At 49.1% G+C, this 9,233-nt stretch overlaps 1 long non-coding RNA gene across 1 annotated transcript in view; it reads left to right on the top strand.

Annotated features, from left to right (window-relative positions):
* The first annotated feature begins 255 nt into the window (after window positions 1-255).
* LOC142890671 (uncharacterized) overlaps window positions 256-9,233 on the top strand; it is a 48,048-nt gene continuing 39,070 nt past the window's right edge. Inside the window, exon 1 of the long non-coding RNA XR_012927106.1 lies at window positions 256-530. This is a non-coding gene — a long non-coding RNA (uncharacterized LOC142890671). The remainder of the gene's footprint in view (window positions 531-9,233) is intronic.

The raw sequence follows: 9,233 nt of genomic DNA, 5'->3' as shown, positions 1-9,233 counted from the left end.
CAGCCCGGCCAATCACGGCCAAGGACTCGGTGATGCAACGCCCCTCTGAATGGAGGGATTCCTGGGAACTGCTGCGTGACGCCGACGCCTTAAACAGTCTCTGCTCGTCTCCTCCATCCATCCCCCCCGCCTCCCACCCCACCTCCCCTCCCCTCTGGGGTCGTCCACGAGGTGTGTGTGTCCCCCCTCCTCCCTCCTCCCTCCTCCCCCGAGGGTTCCAACAGTGATCTGCTCGGCTCCCGCAAGACACCGGCGGACAGACGGAGTCATCATCCGCCTCTCCTTCTCTCTCTCCTCCTGATCCAGGCTCCACCTCTCACTTTCCCTCCCTCTCTCACTCCCTCTCCCTCTCCCTCTCTCTCTCTTCCTCTGTCTCTGTCCCAGCCACTCACACATATACATACACACCCACTCTCTCTCTCTCTCTGTGTCGCTCGCTCTCTGAGTGAGACTCCCTTCCTCTACTACAGACGCGTGTCTCCTCGTCAGGGCGAGCCGGGTTCGGAGCTGAAGGTGTGCTCTGCTGCCAGGTAGGAGCGCTCGTTTTCCTCACCAGCGTGCCCCCAGCAACTTGTAGAAGAGAACATGTTGCGTCGCTCTGCTTTGTGTTGATGTGGTGTTATTTCTGGCTCTTTGTTTTTGTTTTTTTTCCTCCCCCTGATCTCGAGTTGATTCATCCGTATCTAGGTGACATAATCCAGAGCGGGGCCGGTGGGGGTGGGGGTGGTGGTGGGGCGGGGCGGGTGGGTTCTTTCTGGGTGTCTCAGCCAGAAGTGCACTTGGCAATTTCACAGTTTGTCCACTGATTTGTTAGGTTTTTTTGTTGTTGGAGCCGCGCAGGGTGGAGCGCGCCGCTGCCCACGGGCGGATCAGCCGCACAACGTATAGCGCACGTCCGCGGTTGCGAGGGGAGACCACGGCGTGGATGCGTGGGCAGATGGAGGGATGGAGAGATGGGGAGAGGAGGAGAGGAGGAGAGGAGGATGGGAGACCAGCAGCTGCTTTCATCTCGGGGAAGCTAATCCCTCTGTTTGCTCACCTCGCTCCATCAGATAAAACAGGCTGTGGCTCCGCCGCCTTTTCTTTCTTCCACCTCCACTCTTGTCCATCCTTCAATTGTGATGGCTTTATCTCAGCGGCCGAGGAGCGAGAGAGAGGGAGAGAGGGAGAGAGGGAGAGAGAGAGAGAGAGAGAGAGAGAGTGGGAGAGTGAGGCGGGCTGTTGATTTAAATGAGCCTTAATGACATTTGTAAAAGGGACTGAGACGCCCCCCCCCCCCCGCCCCCCTCCATCTGTCTGTGACTTTCCTCCCGCTTTCTTTTGTTCCTGCACAATGTGCTGATACTACTCAACCCCCCCCCCCCCTTCCTCTTATTGGTCACAATCTTTTTCAAATCAAGAGTCTGTACAGTGGGTGAGGGGAGCACAATCAGAAAGCTTCTTGACTTCCTTCCATACGGTATCTCTTCTTTCTTTCTTTCTTTCTTTTCTTCTTCTTTTTCTTGCTGTTTCTTGCTGCCCTCCCCCCTTACACTCCTGTCCTCACCAGGAGGCTTATCGCCGCTGACGGGTGAAAACCCGCCGGAGCACCAAATGGCTGCTTCACGCTTGCACACATGCACACTCCTTCTCCTCCTCCTCCTCCTCCTCCTCCTCCTCCTCCTCCTCCTCCTCCTCTTCCTCGACGAGCGCGTCAAGCCGTACCTGTGGCAATTTCTGGCGCGGGCGATTGTTAAACGGCGTCACCTCTCGCCCCCTCCTCAGATTACCCAATATCTCCGGAGGCACGATCAGCGGGAGCGAGGGTGGTGGTGGTGGTGGTGGTGTGGGGGTTGCTCAGGTGTTGCTATTGTGGCTGGGATCCCATTAGCTGCCGCCGAGGCTCCCGCGTCTCCCACCGTTACCTGGTGACGGTGCGAGAGGCGAGGCTGCCCCGCACCCACCCATCACCCCACCCACCCACCCCACTTCCAAATGACCCCTCAGCTCATTTCCCATGGCAGAGCTTATGTTTACATACTCTCTGGGAGCTCCTGCAGATGCTCCATTTCATAAGCACTAACTGAATCAGACAGGCCGAGGCTGCGCCCGCCCTGATGGATGGGGCGTGGAGCGCCCGGCTGGAAATAGCTTTTTGAAACACCTCGCAGACATATATATATATTTATATATGCATATGTATATATATTTTTTCTCTCTCTCCATTCACGGCTTTGAGTGCAATCATCGCGCCGGTACCTGCGTTTGGGCTGATCAGAGGGGGATAGTATGAGTTCCAATTTTTACCCGTGAAAGCTCTTGACCTCACTCTATAGGCTAATTTGCAGCATTTCTTGGAGGTATGAGGGCAGCCGGGGTTCAGCCGTCGACTCAGATTCTAATCAAGTGGCCACTCGCCTGTATGTTGCTGCCGACGTCTCGTTGGCATTGCAAACAAAATTTCCACGACAAGCAAAACAGGTGATTAGTGAAACGTGAGCGAGTGTGAGTTTAATTAAGTTTACAGTTATTGGAATTTTTTTTTTTTTATCTTTTTCTCCAAATTTAGCATTGTACGTCCCAGCCTTGACCTTGTTTTGCATTGTCTTGGCGGCGGTTGGCCTTTTAACGAATACAATGAGCATTTTATTTATGATCAGTCTGGCAAATCTGATTATTATTTGACCTGCGTTACTTGCTGCCCATTTTCTGTGTCCTTGCTTTGTGAAATCAATCTTGATCCCAAAAAAGTGGCAGCAGATAATAAGCATAAGTGAAAGTGGTAATTGAATGGAATAAATTGCCGTCCCTTTTCACATCTAACTGATAAACTTGCACACTGTTTCGATTCCTCCAAACAAACATGGCTCCACGCAGTTTTCCATTAACTGTGTTTGTTTTCCTCAAGGATATTAAATATTGAACAGCGTCGTTAGCGAGGCTGGCGTGGCATTCACTAAGTGACAACATTTGATGCAATCCACATTATTGTCAGTGCATCTGCGGCGGCCGCTGTCTCATTGTCCATTCCTTCTTCAAACTTGCGTACAAATGTGATCGACCCCCCCCCGCTCCCCCATCTGGCAGATGTGAAAATTGACTGTTTCCAACAAGTGAGTCTGTACTGTTTTGCTTCCGTCAGTTGAACCCAATGAAATGCAAGTCATTAACTAAAGCAGCAATAAGCAACACAATTGGTTTCTTCATAACAACTAACCGTGACGGTGTTATTTCAACCAAATTATACATTAGTCATTTCTGACTAAGTTCTTAATGTTGTTAAGAATATGTTTCTCGCACTTCTGCTGTCTTCACACATACGTTGTGGTGCAGCTGTGAATCAACACGACGTTCTGCAAAGACCGCCCTCGGCTTCGAAAGCTCGACACTCACGGCACTCATCAGCTTGTTTGAGGGGACCGATTTAAAAGTCGGCGTTTGACGGGGTGTGTAGAACTCGGGACTGCTTGATCTCCGCGGACCCGCCGAGATAAGACTGAGATTACACACGATCAATCCACTCTCACACACTTGCAGAAACACGCACAAACACATTCTGGCAGCGGCGCTAAACAGAGAGTGGGAGAGGGGGGGGGGGAAAGATAACGCCGTTTGAAGGCAGCATTGAAACTTTTGAGCGTGTAAGAAATTTCTCACGAGAAGTTTTCTAATTAAAAAAAAAAAAAAAAGAAGAGAAATCTGGTGATAGGGAGGCAGTGTATCTAAGGCCCCGTTTACACAAAGACGTGTTTCTCTGAAAATGCACAAATATTTATGTGTTTTCAGCCTTGCGTTTACACGAAGCCGGCGTTTTCACTGAACCCGCAGAGGCCGAAACCGCACTCCACACACCAAAACTTGCAGCGCCACACCAGGCCTGGCAGAGGTACTACATCGTTTTCAGTCGTTTCCAGGGTATTCGCGTAAACTGAATTTTTTTTGAATATGGCTTCGTGTAAACGTGTTTTTTTTTTTCTTTCCCAAGAGCGTTTTCGAAAATGTGCGGTTTAAAAAAAAAAAATCCATCTCTGTGTAAACGGTCCATAACTTCTGAAGTGATGAGTCCTGTCACACTTCAGCACGACCAATCAGGTATTGTGAGACGTTCGCCATGTGCCACATCAATCATTTCACAGTCTGTTTTTTTTTTTTTTTGCAACATTTTTGACAGCATGACATCACGTGATGTTGAGGCTGCTGAATGCAACAGTTTACCCCCACCCCCCAAACAAAAAAAAATCCTCCTCTTTATAATATAATATAATATAACAAAGCCACAAGGCATTTTCATTTTCAGAGCATTGTTCCAAGAACTGGGACAGAAGCCTATTCTTCCAGCATGTTCAACAACTGCATTTTAAATGTTGCATTTCTTCCAAGCTGTCGTCCCTTCAGTTGCTGCGGGTCCGCTAGTTTGATGCGCCGCAGTCTGAGCAATGGCTAATGAAGCTGGTTGAATAATCGGGGATGGGGGGGAACACACCCACACCCACAAACACAACCACACATGCAGTGTCAAAACGCCTGGACTTGCACACTCGACAGCGTCCCGGCTAATTGAATATGGCGAGTGAATGGCTTGAGAGCAGCCAGAGTGAATTATTGTCACAATGAGCACATTCAGGTTTGTCCTCCCCAAAAGAGAAATCCGCACTCAGAGTGATATTACAGGGTGTTATTCGCAGTGTAAATCCATCCGCCGCGGCCTGCCAAAATGCACAATAGCCCATACAAACTGTATTTAAGCAGGCTTTGCTTAATGGCATTGTCACCGCCGCAAGACACGGAAGTTTGTGGGGGGTTCGGGGGAGAGTGGTGGTGGTGGTGGTGGTGGCGTGGGTGCTTCCTTAGCGATAAGTAACAACCAGACAAAGATTCTATGGCACAACTGCGCCAGCACTGTAATTTTGAAACCTCCCCCGGGGGGGGAAATTGCTTTTGCCCTCGCACAATTTTTTAATATCCTGATTCATACTTAGGCACAGTAAAGGGGAAAAAAAAAGAAAAGAAATGAAAAGCACCGTCTAGCCGTTAGCTGTATTTTTTCTTTAACCTGCTGCTGCCAATAGGTGCTTTGCGGGGAACTTATTAGAGATTAATACCTCTTGGGTGTGAGGGTCCGCCCAGGGACACGACCCTGAATCCCCCCATTGGTCCCCCCCGTACATCAAGGGCCAAACATTCCCCCTTGTCTGATAAAAGACAAGATGAATTATTACTGAGGGGGCGGCCAGAATTAAAGCAGGCCTTTATTACATTGTTTCATGAATGTAATAAAGGTGTTTTTTTTTTTTTTAAGAAAAGTGGGGTGGAAGGGTGGGGGGTGCTATCCTCTCCTCCCACGCTTCCCGGTGAGCTGCCCCCCCACACCTCTGTAAACAAAATACAGGCATCCCCGTGACGACTGACATCCCGATGGCTGGGTTGTAACTCGGTTACACACTGAAAACTAAGAGACTAAGGAAGGTAGCGTGGTGCTTTGCCTCCTGGGTAATGTCAGCAATAACCCAAGCAGCTGCTGTTCTTTGTGTAATTGCGGCTTTTTTGGCTCGTGCCGTTCATTTTCTGTGTCTGAAATGATTAGATTAGAGGTGCTTTGTGACGCTCCCCCGTCGCCGGGGCTGTATCGTCGGTGTAAGTGTCAGTGCGTACAAGAGCCCGGAATCCAAATTACTGGTGTCTATTATTCACCAGCCATTCACCAATTTGTAAAGCAGCTGCAGTCTTGTTTTATGGCGGGAGGAATGGGGTTGGGATTAAGAATCCAGACCCAGCATTGCAGTGCATCAGAACGTCCCAAACGACAAATTTTGCAACGCAAGTGGAACCAACAGCCGTTTTGTTATTGGCTGAAGACTCTTAATTGGCTTTTCTTGAAGCAGCTTATTTGCGATCCTCCCGAGTCTTAAATGTGTTGGGGGGGGGGGGGGGGAACATAGCAAGGTACACTTAACCAAGTCCTGGCATGCTTATTGGGTGCCCTTGGAGGATGCATGAGTCATAGAGCAACGTACAGTTGTGAGATTGAGCGTGAGATTTAGTGGCATTATGGGATGGTTAGTAAGAAAAAAAAAAAAAGCAATTAAAATCAGTGTCAGCCACAAATGACCTTGGTGAATTTAGAATAGATCACATTTATTTTAGGCCGCTATATACTGCAAAAACCTCCTTGCACACCGGGGGTATGTTAAAAATCATCTTGTTTGTCTTGCTTCCAACAATGCCTCTTAGTGTTCATAAATAGTTATTAGTACGTGTAAAAAGGTCCAGGCAGACTAAGGAACTAGAGATGCACACAAAAAACATTCACTGCATGCAAAAGATGATGTCAAACAAAACAGACAAGCCAGAAAATAGAAATAAAACACTTACGCGTGCACACAGTAAAGCAGAGATTTACAAAAAAAAAAAAACTCTGGAAGGAGTTTCGTTTAAAAAAAAAAAAAACCCCAACAACTCACAGAGGCTCAGTGGAAGATCACCCCTTGTCCTCCGATTTCATTATGTGCAGGTGAGCAGAGGCGGCTGTCACATTGACCCGCGTTGTTTATCTACAAATTCAAAGTCACCGCGTGCCGCCGCCGTGGGTGGATTATTAGACGGGAAAATAATAATAAAGACACTCGAGATGCTGCACATCATCATCTTAACGTTCTCAAGTGCTGCTTCTTCTTCTCCAACGACGACAACGGGCCTGCAACTCGTCATTAGCCGCTGAACCCTTGAGTCCTTGTCTTGCTGCCCCTACACACACACACACACACACACACACACACACACACACACACACACACACACACACACACACAGGTTGCAGTACAGAAGGCTTTCCCCCCTGATCTCTGGCCCCCCCTCCACCGCTGGCCGAGCAGCGTGTGTGCCCTCCACCACCGACCGCTGAGATTTGCCTCTGATGCAAACATCCTTGTTTTGTCGCCATGGCAACCAAGTCTCCTGCCTGCTGTAGGTTGTCATGCCAGCCGCCCCCCCCCGCCCCAACCACCCTCCACCTCACTCTCCCTGCTCGTCCTCACCCATTAGCGCCGTACTGTAAATGACACGTGCAGGCGTTGTACATTTCCCTTCCGCCGCCCGCTCAGTCGTCTTTAAATCTGCCTCCTGTTACGCGACGCGGGAGGTGGTGGTTCCCCCAAGAGATAGAGGAGGAGAGCGATAGAGAGAAAAGACATAGCTGTACACCCTCTCCATCTCTCTCTCTCTCTCTCTCTCTCTCTCTCTCTCTCTCTCTCTCTTTTTTTTTTTTTCCATAGGAACGTATTCACTTGAGCGATCAGCCGGCGCTGCACAGCCGGAGTCAATTGCTGGAATAAATAGCAGCAGCCAGAGAGCGCCCACGGTTCAAAAGACTAGGGAGGTACTGGAGCAAGTGGCCCCAGCATCCACTTCTCTTATTTACTCTGTCATCCCCCGGCCCCGGCTTCATCCTTTGACAAACGCTAGCAGGTTTGACATGTTTTTGGGCGCCCACGGAGGGTGATGAAAATGGGGCCACACACAGCGAGAGGAGAGCCGTGCTGCGCAGAGAGCTCCGTCTCGGAGCCCCGCGTCTTTAGGGCGGGGTGGCTTTTCCACCCAAAACATGTCCACCCAGTTGGACGGAAAAAACACTCATTACTGCAGCGGCCCCCCAGGGGGGGCAACACTCGGGGATAATAAGTAGGCATCTGCTAAATTTGATCTAACGCTGCTGCACTGAGTCTCCGATGGCGGCGGAGATGATTGTGCTCTTAAGCCGTTTGACTCCTGCGCTCCGCTGCTTAAGCTGAAGCAGTTTGGAGCCAACATGCTACGTTTACTCACAGCGGAGGGTTTTAATAGAATCCTTGCAACAAGGCCTCGGGGTTCACCCTTCACCGTGTGTTGAGAGGACAATTACCCTTATTTACTGCTCTGCAGAGAACCCACGGCTGAGTCTATTGTGGTAATGAGCGAGCGGGTGGGATCAGGATGAGCTGGGAGCTCCTTCTTGAGGAATTTCACAGATTGCGTTTGCAGTCCCTTATCTCCTAAATTAACTCATTACCTTGACATCCTGCTTCCCCACTGCCCTGTAATTCATTGGCCTCGAATCTATAATGGAACATGGCTGTCCCCTCATATCTTACACGTTGGACGGGACATTAAGCTAAAGCAAGACATGGTCGCGCCATCGATTTTCTTTTTGGTACTCTATGGCCAGGTGAATAACCTTGTGGTGGCAGGGAAAAGAATGAGGAGGATGAGGAAGAGGAGGAGGAGAAGAAGAAGACAGTAGAAGGTCATAAATGCGACGCCTACCCTGTCCTTGTCCGAGTCTCCTCTGATATGAAATTCCATCTGGCTGCTGAAAATGTTTTTCCCCCCTCCTGTTTGTTGGCATGCAGCATCTTCAAAGCTATTCTGAAAACAATTTTGGTACTGTGCAATTGGAAAAAATTTCCCGGTAGTTGCTGTTGTGTACACCGGTGTCCAAGTAATCCAGTGCTCTCAGCCCAGAGGAATCCTGAGCAAAATATGTCTCTGGGAAACATCTGCCGAAGTGGAGAATCTGAGGTCAAACAGCATCCTCAATCCCTGCTTGCTGGATTTGTTCAAAAATGCCTTGACTTGTTGGAAAATGCCTAGCCAGGCGGCTGAAGTCGCTCTCTATATTGGGTGTTGATAGGAAACAATCCGGCAACAACACACCAGTCCTGTCAGTCACACGCGTTCCTCGGAGCTAACGCTAATTGCATATGCAAATTGCCTCAGATTACCAGTCCGCCCGCTTCCTGCGGTAGGGTTTGGTGATTGCCAGTTGCGATAATGACAAATTTCCTCACGTTCATTGTTTAAAACGTGGGTAATGAAGAGGCAGCCACTTCAGACTGGGGATTACGCATGCATGGCGCATTAGAAGAAAACCTCTGTTTTTCCTGCCTACGATAATAAGAATTTGCGGTTGCACGTAGACTAGATATGACTCAGGCTATGCATAAAGTCATTCTAATGTCATGTGCAGAGTACAGCTGTTTCGCTCAGAAAAACATATTTGGATTTCTAAAATGTGTAGGTCCTCTCACACGCTCAACATTACTACCACGTGTTTGTGGGATCGAAGAGGCATGAAAGCACAAACCAAGCATTTCAAGCCTTTATACCAATTATCCAGAGCCCGAGAGTCGTTTCACACCACAGTCCAAAATCAGAGAGGCACTTTGCACACAGAAATTGATTTGTTTTCCCCACTAAGAAAAAAAAAAGTCCTTTTCATC

This window comes from Nelusetta ayraudi, unplaced genomic scaffold (assembly GCF_046127955.1).
Source record: "Nelusetta ayraudi isolate G7.1 ecotype Tasmania unplaced genomic scaffold, CSIRO-AGI_Nayr_v1 ptg000027l, whole genome shotgun sequence".
Lineage (NCBI taxonomy): Eukaryota > Metazoa > Chordata > Actinopteri > Tetraodontiformes > Monacanthidae > Nelusetta > Nelusetta ayraudi.
Note: the sequence above shows the minus strand (reverse complement) of the source record. Positions and strands in the feature narration are given on the sequence as shown.